The sequence below is a fragment of the Coenobita brevimanus genome, chromosome 62, assembly GCF_032717465.1.
Source record: "Coenobita brevimanus isolate Jiangsu-jjx chromosome 62, ASM3271746v2, whole genome shotgun sequence".
Classification (NCBI taxonomy): Eukaryota; Metazoa; Arthropoda; class Malacostraca; order Decapoda; family Coenobitidae; genus Coenobita; species Coenobita brevimanus.
In genome coordinates, this window is record NC_137015.1 from 21,683,562 (window position 1) to 21,700,063 (window position 16,502).

Below are 16,502 nucleotides of genomic sequence, written 5' to 3' on the forward strand. Positions count from 1 at the left end.
GTGGTGGCTGAACAGGGAGCCATAGACAGAGGCATTAATGAACAGTACAAAGCCCTCAGGAACAACCTCTTGAGAGTTACTGATGCAATATGCGATTGAACAAGAGGCCCACCAAGACATAAAGTAAGTTGGTGGTGGGATGAGGGTGTAGAAGCTGCAGTTAAGGAGAAAAGAAGGCTTTTCCTGGAATGGAAGAAGGGTGGTAACAAGGAGGAATACTTGGCTGCCAAGTGTAGGGCCAGAAGAGAGGTATACAAGGTGAAGTCTGAGTCACAGAGACTTTTACTAGGTAACCAAAATCAAGGGGAAAGGAAAAATATGATATTTATGGTGGCAAATCAGATGAAGAGGGGTAATCGGGACATTATAGGTGAGCAGTGTGTGAAGTATGATGAAGAAAGGGTGGTGGTGAACAGTGGGGATATTAAAGATGCATGGAGAGAGCATTATACTGTAGCCAGTTGTGGAATGAGGAGTTTGACTGGGACAGGGAAGGTTTGGAGCCAGCAGATCCAGTGTTTGGCCCCTGGCCTTTGATTGATGCTGCTACTGTGAGTGAGGCAATAGGCACGATGCAGGTGAAGAAGGCAGCAGGTGTGTCTGGGTTGACTGCTGAAATGTTGAAGGCCTCAGGGGATATAGGGGTGAGGTTAGTCACTGACCTAGTAAATATAATTACAGTATATATGGTGTGTTGTCCCAGATGATTGGTTGAAGAGTGTAATTGTAAATGTGTACAGTGGGAAGGGTGATGCCCTGGAAAGAGGAAATTATAGAGGTATAAAGCTTTTAGATCAGATAATGAAGGTAATGGAGAGAGTTCTAGAAGGTATATTTAGAGAAAGAGTGAATATTGATGATATGCAGTTTGGGTTTATGCCAGGCAGGGGGACCACTGATGCCATATTTATTGTTCGGCAGCTTCAGGAAAAATATATTGGGAAGAAAAGAGATCTGTATTTTGTTTTTGTTGATTTGGAAAAGGCCTTTGACAGAGTCCCTAGAGGGGTGGTGAAGTGGGGAATGAAAAAGCTCGAGTTGGAGGAGTGGCTGATTACGGTGGTTATGGCCATGTATGTGGGTGCTTGCACCCAGGTAAGAGTGAATGGAGATTTGAGTGATGAGTTTTCCGTGAACATTGGTGTTAATCAGGGGTCAGGTTTGAGTCCCATGTTGTTTATCATGGTGCATGCAGCCCTCTCACGTGACTTCAGAAATGGACTTCCTTGGGAGATGTTGTATGCTGATGATTTGGTGTTGATTGCAAAGAATGAAAGGGAGGTGGAGGAAAGATTTAAGAAATGGAGAGATGGTATGGGGCACAAGGGTTTGAAGGTAAATGCAGATAAAACAACGGTGATATCTAGGGTTGGTGGTGATACAGTCAAAGATGAGGGAGAGTGGCCGTGTGCAATTTGCCACAAGAGTGTGGGAAGTAATTCTGTCTTATGCAGTGGTTGTGATAAATAGGTGCACAAGAGATGTAGCGGTATTAGAGGTAGACTGCGAGATAATGCTGATTTTATGTGTTCGGCGTGTCGAGGAGAGCAAGTGGAGAGTGTCAGGCGTGAAAGGATTGCACTTGCTGGTGAGTCGCTTGAGTGTGTAGAAGAGTTTTTTATTTGGGAGACATGTTATGTGCTGGGGGTGGGGCTGGAGCTAGCTTTGTGGCTAGGGTGAGAAGTGGTTGGAAGAAGTTCAGGGAATTGTTGCCTCTCCTGACATTGAGAGGATTCTCCCTATATACTAAGGGGCCTTTGCATGCAACATGTGTTAGGAGTGTGATGCTGTATGGTAGTGAGACATGGGCAGTAAACAAAGAGGATATTCACAGGCTCAGATGTACAGAAATGACAATGATTAGGTGGATGTGCAGTGTGTCTCTGCATGCAAGACCTAAGAGGCCTGGGTTTACGAAAAAAAGTTGGAAAAGTTGAGAGGTAGGATGGGACTGGAGTGTATTGGTGTTGTGATAAGGAGAGGTAGAGTGGGATGGTTTGGGCATGTGGAGAGGATGGGGGATGATAATTGGGTGCAGAGGGTGAGAAGTGTTAATATCGGGGATGGGGTTGCGAGGGGTAGACTGAGAAAGACGTGGAACGAGGTCATTAAGTGTGACCTCAGGGTTAAGGGACTGGACAGGGAGGCTGCCATAGATTGAGCAGCATGGAGAGCTGCCACTAGGTGACCAAGGCCGATGCATGCAAGCATGTTGGAGCCTACAAAAACGAAAACGAAGCTTAATTGTCAGATAAAAAACACCAAGGCAAATGGACATGGCAGAGGGGTATGCCAGACTGTAAATAGATATCATCTTTCTGTATGATGGACTAGTTTGGAAAAGTGGCTCTAGAAGGTAGATGGGATGAAAGTAGAGAACAGGATGATGACTTCTACCCAGAACTTGTTGAAATGGGCTTATAATAAATTAGTGGAGAAACTGAATAAAAAAAAATTAAAAAAATCCTAAAGGAAATGGAGGAAATTAAAAAGGAATTACACAAGCAGAAGGAACAAAATGAAGAGTTAGTAAGGGAACTAAACAAATGACACAGCAATAAATGAAGTCAGTTGAGGTAGATTCACTGAGAAAGAAGACTAGTGAAATGGGGAGTACAGTTGTCAACCAGGAGAGAATTATGGAGGAGTTCAGAAATGATCTATCTATCTATCTATTGCCAGATGCCTCAATCCCGTTTGGGGTGGCCACAAACAAATCGCCTCCAAGTCGCCCTGTCCCCCGCCATTTCACTGCCCTGCTCCCAACTCACACCCCCCTCTCTCATATACCTCTCCACCCCATCCCTCCATCTCATCCTCGGCCTCCCCCTCCCTCTTCCCCCCTCCACCTCACTCACATACACTCTCTTCGTCAGTCTTTCACCCTCCATCCTCTCCACATGGCCAAACCACCTCAGTGTATTCCTCATAACGCTTCCTATCACTTCCACATCCACACCACAACGCTTCTTTATATCCTCATTCGTCAGCCTGTCTCTCCACGTGACTCCACAGGCTCCTCTTAAATAACTCATTTCCACTGCTCTCACTCTTGACTTGTGTCCTTTCAACAATGTCCAAGCTTCACTTCCGTACGTTAGAGTTGGTATCACAATACTGTCATGTAGTAACTTTTTCACTTCCATGCTCACTTCCCTGTTTCTTATCACTGCTTTCAAAGAACCAGCAACCTTTCTTCCCTGCTGTACCCTTTCAAGCACTTCACCCTCCAAACCTCCATCCTTACTCATCACACTACCCAAATACTTAAACGTACTCACATTTTCCAATTCCTCACCATCCAACCTCGCTGTACATTCACTAACTTCACCTCTCTCAAAGACCATCACTTTACTCTTCCCTACATTCACCTTTAGGTTCCGTTTCTTACACACTCTCTCAAACTCATCCACCAAGCCTTGCAACTCCCCTTCGTCTTCACTCAACAACACAGTATCATCTGCAAACAACAGTACAGGGAGTTTCCAAACACTATCCTCTCTCACCAGGGCCACTCCAACATCCACTACCCTACCTTGTACCTCTTTTATTACCCCATCCATGTACAGATTGAACAGCCATGGAGACATGACACATCCCTGTTTCAAACCAACTTTCAAAGGGAAAAATTCACTTAGTTCACCATCCACACGCACTGCAGCCTTCGCACCATCGTACATACTCCTCACAGCATTCAACAACTTCCCATCTACTCCATATATTCTTAACACTTTCCACAATCCTTGTGTATCCACCCTGTCCTATGCTTTCTCCAAATCCTTGAAAGCCGCATACAACTTCTTTCCCTTCTCTAGAAACTTTTCCACTAAAGATCTAAGAATGAATATCTGATCTACACAACCTCTTCCCTTCCTAAAGCCTCCCTGTTCTTCTCCAACTAATTTCTCTGTTCTTTCTCTAACTCTGTCTATAAGTATCCTACCATACACTTTTCCTATTATACTAAGAAGACAAATGCCCCTATGATTACCACACACTTCTTTTTCCCCTTTTCCTTTGTACAAGAGAATAATTATACCTGACTTCCAATCCTCCGGGACTCTACCTTCCTCCCAGGCCAATCTGCACATCTTCCACATCCATTCTACTACCATCTCTACCCCATGCTTCAGCATTTCACCACACACTCCATCAATTCCTGGGGCTTTCCCCGATTTAACTTTCTTCATTGCTTCCACAACTTCTATCCTACTGATTTCTTCCTGTCTTCTCACCTCCCTCCTTCTCCCAGCCATTCCCCAGGCACTTATACTCGCATTACTTCCATCCTTTACGTTCAACAATTCCTTAAAGTGTTCTCTCCATCTGCTCACTTTTTCTCCCTTCTCCACTAGTAATCTACCATTTTTATCTTTCACTCCCCTGCTAACTTCACTTCCACCCTGTCTTACTCTTTTCACTTCTCTCTAGAACATTTTCTTACAGTCCCTCCACTTTACACTCAAATTCCTTCCAAATTCCTCATCCACTCTCTTCTTACTCTCTCTTACTAATCTTTTCACCTCTCTCCTCCTTTCCACATATAACTCTCTCTTCCGCCTCTCAACTTCTTCCACGCCCCTATTTCTCATCCATTCATTGTATGCTTTCTTCTTTTGTGCCACAGCCTGTTTCACCTCTTCAGTCCACCACGCTGTTCCTTTCACCCCCCTCCGTCTTCTCTTCCTTCCACACACCACATCACATGCTGCACATATTTCTTCTGTAAACATCTTACACATACCTTCCACGTCTCCCATCTGCTCCAATTCATATTTGCCCAATCGTTCCTCCACTTCTCTCTTATACGCTGCATTTTTCTCATCCTCTTGTAACCTTTCCACTCTCCTTGCAACTACTCCTTCCTCTCGTCTTTCCCTTCTTCTATTCCTCCATCTTACTTGCATCCTAATTCTGGCCACCACCAAGTAGTGGTCAGAAAGTCCACTCCCCCAACCTCTATACACTCTTGCATCCTTTACACATCTTCGCATCCTTTCATCCACACACACATAATCAATCATTGCCTTCCTTTCATTCAGTTCACCACCCACCCTTCTCATCACTCGCCATGTATACCTGTGGATCATTTTATGCCTGAAGAGGGTATTGGCTGTCACGAACCCCCTCGCAGCACAAATGTCCACTAACGCACTCCCATTCTCATCTATCTCAGCAGGCACACCCCACTCACCAACTATTCCATCCACCTTCACATTACCAACTTTACCATTCATATCACCAATCAAAAACACTCTCTCATTCCTTCCAAACTTTTCCATGCACACTTCCACATTTGTCCAGAACTCTTCTCTCACTCTTCTAGCACGATCTTGCGTTGGCGCATACACACACACAATCGCCCACATTTGTATTCCAACTTTCAATGATACGGAGACAATTAGGCAAAGAAGTGGTCTGATGGACCATTCATTCATTCATTCATCATCTAATCCTTCGTTGCCCCATGAGGAGCGTAGGAGCCCAGGGCTAGGCAAGTTGGTCCTGACATTTAAAATAAGAGTGACCAGCCTCACTCATCCCTGAGTGGCATTACGTTTCGCTTTGTTTTGTTTTGTTTTGTTTTTAAAGGCTCCAACATGGTTGCATGCGTCGGCCTTGGTTACCTAATGGCGGCTCTCCATGCTGCACAATCCATTGCAACCTCCCTGTTCAGTACCTTGACCCTGAGGTCACACTTAATGACCTCGTCCCATGTCTTTCTCGGTCTACCCCTCATAACCCCACCCCAGTATTAACACTTCTCACCTTCCTCACCCAGTTATCATCCCCCATACTCTCCACATGTCCAAACCATCTCAATCTACCTCTCCTCATCACAACACCAGTACACTCCAGTCCCATCCTACCTCTCAACTCTTCCATCGTAAACCCAGCCCCCCCAGACCTTGCACGCAGGGACACACTACACATCCACTTAAAGAGACGTATAAGCTTCTGACCTACATAAGAGTAGCTTCTCATTATATGGATGAGGAGATGATGAAAGAATTGATAATGGCCATGATTTGCCCCAGGTTAGAATATGCAGCAGTAATGTGGGCCCCATACAAAAAGAAAGGTAAACAAGATTGAGAGAATACAAAGAACAGCAACCAAAATGATCCCCAGTCTGGCAGATCTGTCGTACAGAGAGAGGCTGGAAAAGCTGGATTTGCCTTAGAGGAAAGAAGAAAGAGGGGCGACATGATAGTAGTGTTCAGGACCATGATGGGAATAGATAAAATTGACAAAGAAGATCTGTTTTTATGGGATAAGATAGTAACAAGAGGACACGTAAATGAAACTGAAGCCAGGCTGCTTGAAGGATATCAAGAAATATAGTTTTCCTTATAGATGCATAGACCTGTGGAATAGCCTGGGCAGAGATCGTCCGGTCTAAAAACTTAAACGAGTTTAAAGAAAAATTTGACTTACTGAGAAACAGACAGGACCCCACGAGCGTAGCTCATTTCCTGTATATCACATTTAGGTAAATACACACTGGACCAGCCGAAGCTATCAGACGTGTCTCGACTGCCTCTCAACCACTGCGTCAAACCTTAAGTAGTTTTCAGGAATTATGTTTGTCCTGTCTCCTGTAGTCTTGTCTAAAGTTTAAAGTATTGTAAATTAATATAGACTACCAGAAATGTAAAAAGATGTTGTCAGTGAGGATACATGAATGTTTATAGGAATATCGGTAACAGCAGTTTAGTACTGTAACCAACCTCAAACATGGCTGACAGTGTAAACATCTAGAGACCTGAATTTCTAGGTTTTAACAGTGAAACAAATATGATGGATTTGGTTAAAACATTGATTATGAGGGGTAGTGAACTAAAAAAGAAAGTGGAAGATCTAGTATTAAGAAACATATCAGAAAATGCCAAAAATACTATACATAGTCTGACACAGGCCAATGAGACGGCGAGCCAGGAGATAACGAGAAAATATCGAATTAAGAAGAAAACTAGAAGAGAGCAGTAACAAAACGGAGTAGGTGAGTAGTGTGTTAGAAGAGCAAAAGGCAAAGTGGGCACATGTAGAAGAAGAATGGAAAGAAGTGGTCAGCTTAAGGGAAATCATTCAGAAAGTAAGGGAAATGAAGATGAAAAAAATCAAAGAAAATGTACTGAAAATATGAAGAAAAAAGAGAAAATAGTGAAAGAAACTGTAGAAAGGAACAGATGTGTGGTAATATTTGGAAATAGGGATGAGGAAGAAAAAGTTAGATCTGTGAGATTTGAGAAAGACGCGAATCAAGTGAGAAAAATAATGGGCCAGATTGATGCTGAAGGAAACAGGTGGGAAAAAGAAATTGAGGAAGTAAGGAGGATAGGGCCATATAAGAAAGGGGAAGCAAGACCAATGAAAGTTAAGTTGTCATCAGAATGTGTAATAAATGATATACTTAAAGTGACCTGGAAACTAAGTAAAGAGGCAGGGATGGAAAATATTATAGTAAGAAAAGATATTTATGAATAAGAAAGAGAAGTTTTAAAATCTTTGAAGGAACAAGTAAAGGAAGAAAATGACAGGAGGACAGAGGAAGAATGTAAATTTTTTTTTTTGAGAGTGATGGATATGAAAATAAGGAAGTAGTATGTGAGGAACTAGAAGTGAAGGAAATAAGGGGTATGGATTTGAATATGGAAAAGAGAGGAATGAGTAATAATAAAACCAGTGCAGTAAATCTAAGTATCATGTATAGTAATGTGGATGGGTTAATATCTAAGAAAGGGGAAATTGGGGACTATATAAATGAAAAGAAACCTGAAATGTTTGCTTGGTGGAGACTAAATTGCCCCAAGATGTTGATACAAAATTATTTGGATGGAACACTTATAATATTTAGAGGAAGGATAGAGAAAGCAAGTTTGGGGAAGGTATAATGATTTTAACCCGTAATGGCCTAAGAGCAAAAAATATAGAAATTGAAAATACCATGGCTGAACATTTGGGAGTTGAAATAGAGGACAGTTATGGAGAAAAAAATAGATATAATAGTATTTTATATGCCTCCCAAAAGTAGGGCATGGACAGAAGAATATTAGGATCAGTTAATAAGAGAATCCAGTATTAAACTAAAGATGATAATTGAACAAAGAAATAGAATAATAATAATGGGAGATTTTAATTGTAGAGAAGTTGACTAGGAAAGTATGGATGCTAGGAGCAATGAGGAATCATGGGGAAATAATTTAATGGAATTGGTGATGGAAAACATGTTAACCCAAGTAATTAAAGAAAATACAAGAATTGGGGGTGAATACGAACCATCAAGGCTCGACTTAGTATTCACAAAGGACCCTATTGATGTGAGGAACATAACCTACCAATACCTCTTTGGTAAAAGTGATCATCTGGTTATTGAGATGGAAGTGGTGGGAGTAAGGGAAGGGGAAAGAGATGAAAAACACAAAGAAAATAGATATAATTATGGGAAGGAAGACTTTGCTTCCCTGAGGAACTTTTTCCATAATGTAGACTGGAGTAGAATGAATACGATCACAAATGTTGATGAGAAATATGAGTCTGTGATAGAAGTGTTTAAACAGGAGTTAGCAGTGTGTGAAGAATGATGAGGGAAGGGTAATGGTGAACAGTGAGGATCTTAAAGATGCATGGAGAGAGCATTATAGCCGGTTGTTGAATTAGGAGTTTGACTGGGACAGGGAAGGTTTGGAGCCAGCAGATCCAGTGTTTGGCCCTTGGCCTTTGATTGATGCTGCTAGTGTGAGTGAGGCAATAGGCAGGATGAAGGTGGAGAAGACAGCAGGTGTGTCTTGATTGACTGCCGAAATGTTGAAGGCCTCAGGAGATATAGGGGTGAGGTTAGTCACTGACCTGGTAAATATGATTATTTATGAGTGTGTTGTCCTAGATGATTGGCTTAAGAGTGTAATTGTAAATGTGTATAAAGGGAAGGATGATGCCCTGGAAAGAGGAAATTATAGAGGTATAAAGCTTTTATATCAGATAATGAAGGTAATGGAGAGAGTTTTAGAAAGTATGATTTGAGAAAGAGTGAATATTGATGAGATGCAGTTTGGGTTTATGCCAGGTAGGGGAACCACCGATGCCATATTCATTGTTCGACAGCTTCAGGAAAAATATTTTGGTTAGAAAAAGGGATCTGTATTTTGTTTTTGTTGATTTGGAAAAGGTTTTTGACAAAGTCCCTAAAGAGGTGGTGAAGTGGGTAATGAGAAAGCTTGGCTTGGAGGAGTGGCTGGTTAGGGTGGTTTTGGCTATGTATGTGGGTGCTCACACCCAGGTAAGAGTGAGTGGAGATATGAGTGATGAGTTTTCCGTGAACGTTGGTGTGCATCATGGGTCAGTTTTGAGTCCCATGTTGTTTATCATGGTACTTGAAGCCCTCTCACGTGACTTCAGAAACGGACTTCTGTGGGAGATGTTGTATGCTGATGATTTGGTGTTGTTTGCAGAGAATGAAAGGGAGCCGAGGAAAGATTTAGGAAATGGAGAGATGGTATGGGGTACAAGGGCTCAAGGGTAAATGCAGATAAAACAAAAGTGATGATATCTAGGGTTGGTGGCGGTACTGTCAAAGACGAGGGAGAGTGGCCATGTGCAGTTTGCCACAAAGGCATGGGAAATAATTCCATCTTGTGCAGTGTTTGTAATAAATGGGTGCACAAGAGATGTAGTGGTATCAGAGGTAGACTGCGAGATAATGTTGATTTTATGTGTACAGCTTGTTGGGGAGAGCAAGTGGAGATTGTCAGGTGTGAAAAGGTTAAACTTGCTGGTGAATCTCTTGAGTGTGTGGAAGTGTTTTGTTATTTGGGAGACATGTTGTGTGCTGGAGGTGGGGCTGGAGCTAGTGTGTGGCCAGGGTGAGAAGTGGTTGGAAGACGTTCAGGGAGCTCTTGCCTCTCCTGACATTGAGAGGACTCTTCCTACGTGCTAAGGGGTTTTGTATGCAGCATGTGTTAGGAGTGTAATGCTGTATGGTAGTGAGACCTGGGCAGTAAAGGAGGAGGATATTCGCAGGCTTAGACGTACAGAAATGACAGTGATTAGGTGGATGTGTAGTGCGTCCCTGTGTGCAAGGTCTGGGGGGGCTGGATTTACGATGGAAGAGTTGAGAGGTAAGTTGGAATATATTGGTGTTGTGATGAGGAGAGGTAGATTGAGATGGTTTGGACATGTGGAGAGTATGAGGGATGATATTTGGGTGAGGAAAGTGAGAAGTGTTAATACTGGGGGTGGGGTTATGAGGAGTATACCGAGAAAGACATGGGATGAGGTCATTAAGTGTGACTTCAGGGTTAAGGGAATGAACAGGGAGGCTGCAATAGATTATGCAGCATGGAGAGCCGCCATTAGGTGACCAAGGCCGACGCATGCAAGCTTGTTGGAGCCTTTAAAAATGAAACAAAACGAAATGTCCCCAAATTTTCCACAGCTATGGAAAGAAAGAAAGATGTAGAATGGCACATGAGACAAGAGAAGAGGATGGAATAAAGTGAGAAGAAGGTATAGTGAAAGGGCTTCGGAGGAATATAAGCAAGTAAGAAATGAATATGTAAGGGTGCAGAGAGAAGAAGAAAGGAAATATGAAAAATATAATGTAACTAAATGTAAAAAAGATCTGTAATTATTTTATAGGTTTGTAAATGGTAAAATGAAAGTTGAGGACAGCATAATATGATTGAGGGATGGAGATGAAAGTTACGAAAGAGAAGAAGAATTGTGTGAAATAATGAACAGCAAGCTACAGTCAGTCCATGTGTTGGAAGAGGAATTTAGGGAACCAGAAGTAGAACCCAGGATGCTGGGAATGGCAGAAATTACTGTTGACGTGAATGAGATGCTGCAGCTGATGAGGGATTTGGATGTAAGAAAAACAGTGGTACACGATGGTGTGGCTGGGTGGATTCTGAAGGAATGTGCTGACCAGTTAGTGTGGCATGTTTATGTCATCATCAAGACTTCGCTGGAAAATGGACAGTTACCTAAAGATTGGAAAAGAGCAAGTATTGTGCCAGTCTTCAAGTACAGACCTGTATCACTTACTAGTATTGTTTGTAAAATCTGTGAAAAAATTATTAGAGAAAGATGGATAAAGGATTCAGAAGAAAATGAAGTGATAACATCAAGACAAATTGGTTTTAGGGAAGGAAGATCATGTGTTACTAACCTATTAAGTTTCTGTGGTATGTTAATAGATGTCATACAAGAGAGAGAGGGATGGGCAGATTGTATCTATCTTGATCTCAAGAAATCATTTGACAGGGTGCCCTATAGGAGACTGCTATGGAAGTTGAAGACCTCTGGAGGGGTGCAAGGGAAACTATTAAAGTGAAAGGAAGATTATTTGCTAGGAAGGCAGATGAGAACAGTTATAAGAGACAAGGTTTCACAGTGGAGAAACGTGACTAGTGGAGTACTCCAGGGCTCTGTCTTAGCCCCAGTAATGTTCCTGATATATGTAAATAATTTACCAGAGGCTTTAAATAGTTACATGAGTATGTTCACAGATGATGCTAAATCATGAAACATATTAAAGGTACTGATAGTTGTAAAAAACTGCAAGAGGACTTGGACATACTCCACAGATGGAGCCAGATATGGAAAGTGGATTTTATTGCCAAGAAGTGTCACGTATTAGAAATGGGAATGAGTGAAAAAAGACTGCACTGGACATATAAAATGGGCAGTGAGATAATTTATAGAAGATGAGAAAGACATGAGAGTGACTATTCAGGATGACTTGTAACCAGAAAAGCATATAAACAAAATCAATGGAGGAACTGATAGATTACTGATCAATATGAGAGTGGCTTTTAACTATATGGACGAGGAAATGCTGAGGGAGTTGATAGTGACCGTGATAAGACCAAGACTGGAGTATGCAGCTGTGGTATAGTCACCTCATTTGAAGAAGCATATTGATAAACTAGAGAGGGTTCAACGGATGGCATTGAGGATGATACCATGCTTAAGGGAACTCACCTACAAGGAGAGATGGGAAAAACTACAGTTACCAACACTGTGTGTGGGAAGGGAAAGAGGTGACTTGATCACGATATTTAGAAATGTGAGAGAATTGGAAAGGTTGGATAGAGTGGATCATTTTGTGCTGGATGATGGAAGAACAAGAGGTCATGACTTCAAGTTGAGGAAAAGTAGGTGTCTTAATGATCTTAAAAGGTTCGGTTTCTCGAATAGAAGCATAAGTATTTGGAATGACTTAGACATAGAGGTGATGCAGGCAAAGAACATTAATGTGTTTAAAACTAGACTAGATAAATGTAGATATGGAGACAGGACAACATGAGTTCAGCTAAGTTCCTGTATTCTACAAATAGGTAGATAAACACACAAGTTCTGATTTGGACATGATGAAGCAGCAAATCAAAGTCAGTCATGAACACCCATGGCTCTTTCTCTGTAGACCTGCATCTGGCCTGGAGCTGTCTATCTATCAATATACCTAGGCTGCTTCCCGCAAGGAAAGGGAGGTAGCCGTGACAGGACGACATGCTCATAATTTACTCATCCATTCAAACACATCCATTTGCATCTTAGGCCCAAAGGGGAAAAGGGACCGATCCTTACCGCACCACACCGCACGAGGGTCAACTGCGCAGTGCAATCAGTGACATCCACAGCAGGGCCCGACAGCAGATCTGGTTTACCCCTGCCACATCATGATAGACCCATCCCCTTACCTGCACCTGACCTGATCAGCTGATCAGACAAATGTGGGAGAATATCCCCTCAGGGCTGCGTCATCATTTATTCATTCACAGTTTCTCTCCATTTCATTTCTGTCACGCACAGCCACTCTTCCTTGCTCAATAGACATCCCTCTCGCATCCAATGCTCTCTTCACACTGTCCATCAATCCTATTCGTGGTCTTCCTCTCAGCCTTACACCTCTCACATCACACCTAGTTATCTTTTTTCACCAGTTGCTCATTATCCATTCTCTCCATGTGCCCAAGCCATTGCAACACCTTCTGCTCAACTTGATCAGTAATCTCCCGAACAACTCCAGTTCTCCTTCGCACTTCATCATTTCTCACTCGATCCATATGCGTCACTCCACACATACTCCTCAGACACCTCATCTCCATTACATTCAAACTTTTCCTCTCTGCTACACCCATATTCCATGTTTCAGCCCCATATAATGCAGTCAGTACCACAACACCCTCATACAGCCTTCTCTTTACATCCATTCTAAGTGAACGATATCTAAATATTTTTTTCATTCCTCCCAGCACCTCTCCTACTTCATTCATTCTAAACTTCACTTCTGCATCTGTTCTTCCATCCACAGTATCATGTGACCCTAAATACTTAAAACACTCTACCTCCTCAAGCAACTCACCATTCAAAACTACTTTCATCATTCTACCATGTACCAACCTTGTTCACTTCATCACTTTACTCCTATTCTCATTTACTTTCAATGTCCTCCTTTCACACACCCTTCCAAACTCCTCTGCCAACTGTCTCAATCTCTTCTCTGAATCAGCCTCCAGTGCAATATAATCTGCAAACAGCAGCTGCTTCAGATTCCATCCTCTGCCACCAACATTTACCAGACTCGGACCTCCACCTAACACTCTTGCATTCACCTTTCTTACAACACCATCCATATAAATATTAAACAACCAAGGTGACATCACACATCCCTTCTGCAGCCTCACTGTCATGTGAAACCAATCACTCACAGTATTTACCACTCCTACACATGCTGTACTATTTACATAAAAACTTTTCACTTCTTTAAGCAGCCTACCATCAAGTCCATACAATCTTAAAACAGTCCACAAAGCCTCCTTATCATTTCCATCATATGCTTTCTCTATTCCATGAACACCTGAAACACATCCTTACCTTTTGCTAAATACTTTTCACACACCTGTCTCACAGCAAACACCTGATCCACACATCCCCTCCCTCTCCTAAAGGCACACTGCTCATCACCAATCATTCCCTCTGTACCCTCTCTAACTCTCTTAATTAACACTCTACCATACACTTTACCTACAACACTCAACAGACTTATACCCCTAAAGCTAGTACATTGATACTTATCACCCTTACCTTTATACAACGGGACCACACAAGCACTTGCCTGGTCAGTTGGCACCATACCTTTCACAAAGCATGCATTCAACAATCTTACTAACCAGTCAACAATAGTTGCTCCACCGCCTTTCAGGCATTCCACAGCACACCCATCCGTACCTGCAGCTTTCCCTGTTTTCATCTCCTTCACTGCGTCCTGCACTTCTTCTTTCGTGATAAAAGAATCATTTAACTCTCCCAACATTTTTATTCCTTGCAGCCTTCGATCCGCAGCAATCTCAGCCTCCCTTTCCTCCTCATCATTTAACAATCTTTCAGAATACTCTGCCCATCTCTTCCTTACTGCATCCATCTCAATTAACATCCTTCCATCCTCTGCTTTTACTCACTCTTGCTTCCCAGACTCTCCCTTTCGCACCCTTTTCACCTCCTTCCAAAACTTTTTATTCTGTTGAAAATTCTCAGTCAACCGCCTATCCCACCTCTCATCTTCTGCCACTTTAGCATTACACAACCCTTCTCGCCCTATTCCACTTTTCCTTATACCTCTCAAATGACACCTCATCCTTCCTCTGTAGCCACACTTCATATGCACGTCTCTTCTCAGCCACAGCCATACTTACTTCCTCACACCACCATTCACTTCCTTTTCTTACACCACCACCCACTTGTCTCACATCATACACCTTTTCCGCATGCCCCACCACAGCACTCTTAAACAACTGCCATTCCTCCTCCACACTGCCATTTTCCTGATCTTTCATTCTGTTCCACTCATCTTTCAATTTCTCTTGGTACTCTATCTTTTTCTCTCTTTTATCCAACTCACTCACTTTCAGTACCTCCCTGCCACACCTAACATTCCTAGCTCTCACCCATCTCTTACATACTCTTAACTTTCCCTCCACCAGGTAGTAGTTAGACATACCTCCATCCTCCCCTCTCAGAACGCTCACAGCCAACAGTCTTCGTATTATATTCCTGGACACAACCACATAGTCCATCAATGCATTATCCACAACCCTTCCACCCTCCTGTCTCTCCCATGTATACTTATAAATATCTTTCTTTTCAAACAAGGTATTTCCAATCACCATCTCTCGCTCAACGCACATCCCAATCATTTGTTCCCCATTTTCATTTCTTCCAGGCACACCATGCATACCAACTACACCTTCAACTGCTACATTTCCCACTCCAGCATTCAGATCTCTCATCATTACCACATTCACGTTCACTCCAAATCTCTGCAGACACTCATCAACATCATTCCAGAAAGACTCCCTCTCTTCATCTCTTTCACTGCCAGGGCCATATGTAGTCACAAACACCCACTACTCACGTTCAAATTTCGCTTTCACCCACATCAGTCTCGATGACACCTCCTTCCATTCAGTCACACACTGCTGTACTTTTGGACGCACTAACAAGGCCACACCTTTTCTTGCTCATTCTCTATCAACACCTGACAGTCTTCCATTAACATTTCCAAACTTAGACTCACCTTTCCCTTTCATCTTCATTTCACTCAAAGTTAACACATCCAGCTTTCTTCCCACAAACATTCTCCTGATATCCTCCCTTTTAGCCTCAATCGTACTACATCCACATACATTCATAGACCCAATCTTCAGGGTACAGGGATAACTCAATCCCCCATCCCTTCCTCTGGCCTGTCTCTTTTTAGGAACTAAAAAACAGAGGAGGGGGACCATAGTCCCCTCACCCCACCCCTTTTAGTCGCCTTTTACGACATGCAGGGAATACGGTGGCAGTTTTCTTCCTGACACAACCTGGCCGCAGAGTAGTAGTACCACCCCATAGTGGGGTGGCCCAGACCCACTTTAATAAATATGGATTACTGGCACTGACATTATTATATTATTTATTTGACCTCCGAATATACTGGTTGTAACATTAACCACTAAAAGACAGGTGTCTGCATATGCTGTCCTAGTGTACTAGGGCCAAAAAGACGTGTGTCCGCATATGCGGTCACGCCCCCCCAACGCCCCCAAACCCACCCCACCCACCCCGCCCCCTACCACCACACCCACACAGCACCCCCCCCACCCTCACCCCCCCCAACCCCCTGCCCTCCCTGACCCCCCACCCTCCCCCCACCACCACGCAACCCCCAAAGCATCACTGCCCCCTAACTTCCTCGACTGTCCCCCCAATACTATCCACAGCCCCCTACCACCCCTAACCCCCACCTTCCCACCAACCCTACCATCCCCACCCTCACCCCCATCCCCCACGTCCCCCACAATCCCCAATCCCCCAACTGTATCCCCATCACCCCCCTCTCCCCCCACCATCCCCCTCTCCCCCCACCATCCCCCTCTCCCCCCACCATCCCCTCACCACCCACCACCATCATCCTACCACCCGCCTACCCCTGTACCCAACCCGCTACTGCCTTC

General features: G+C 43.2%; 1 protein-coding gene across 2 annotated transcripts in view; it reads left to right on the top strand.

Annotated features, from left to right (window-relative positions):
- Positions 1–16,502, top strand: part of Ars2 (arsenic resistance protein 2) — an 842,642-nt gene that overhangs the window by 220,833 nt on the left and 605,307 nt on the right. The window lies entirely within an intron of this gene.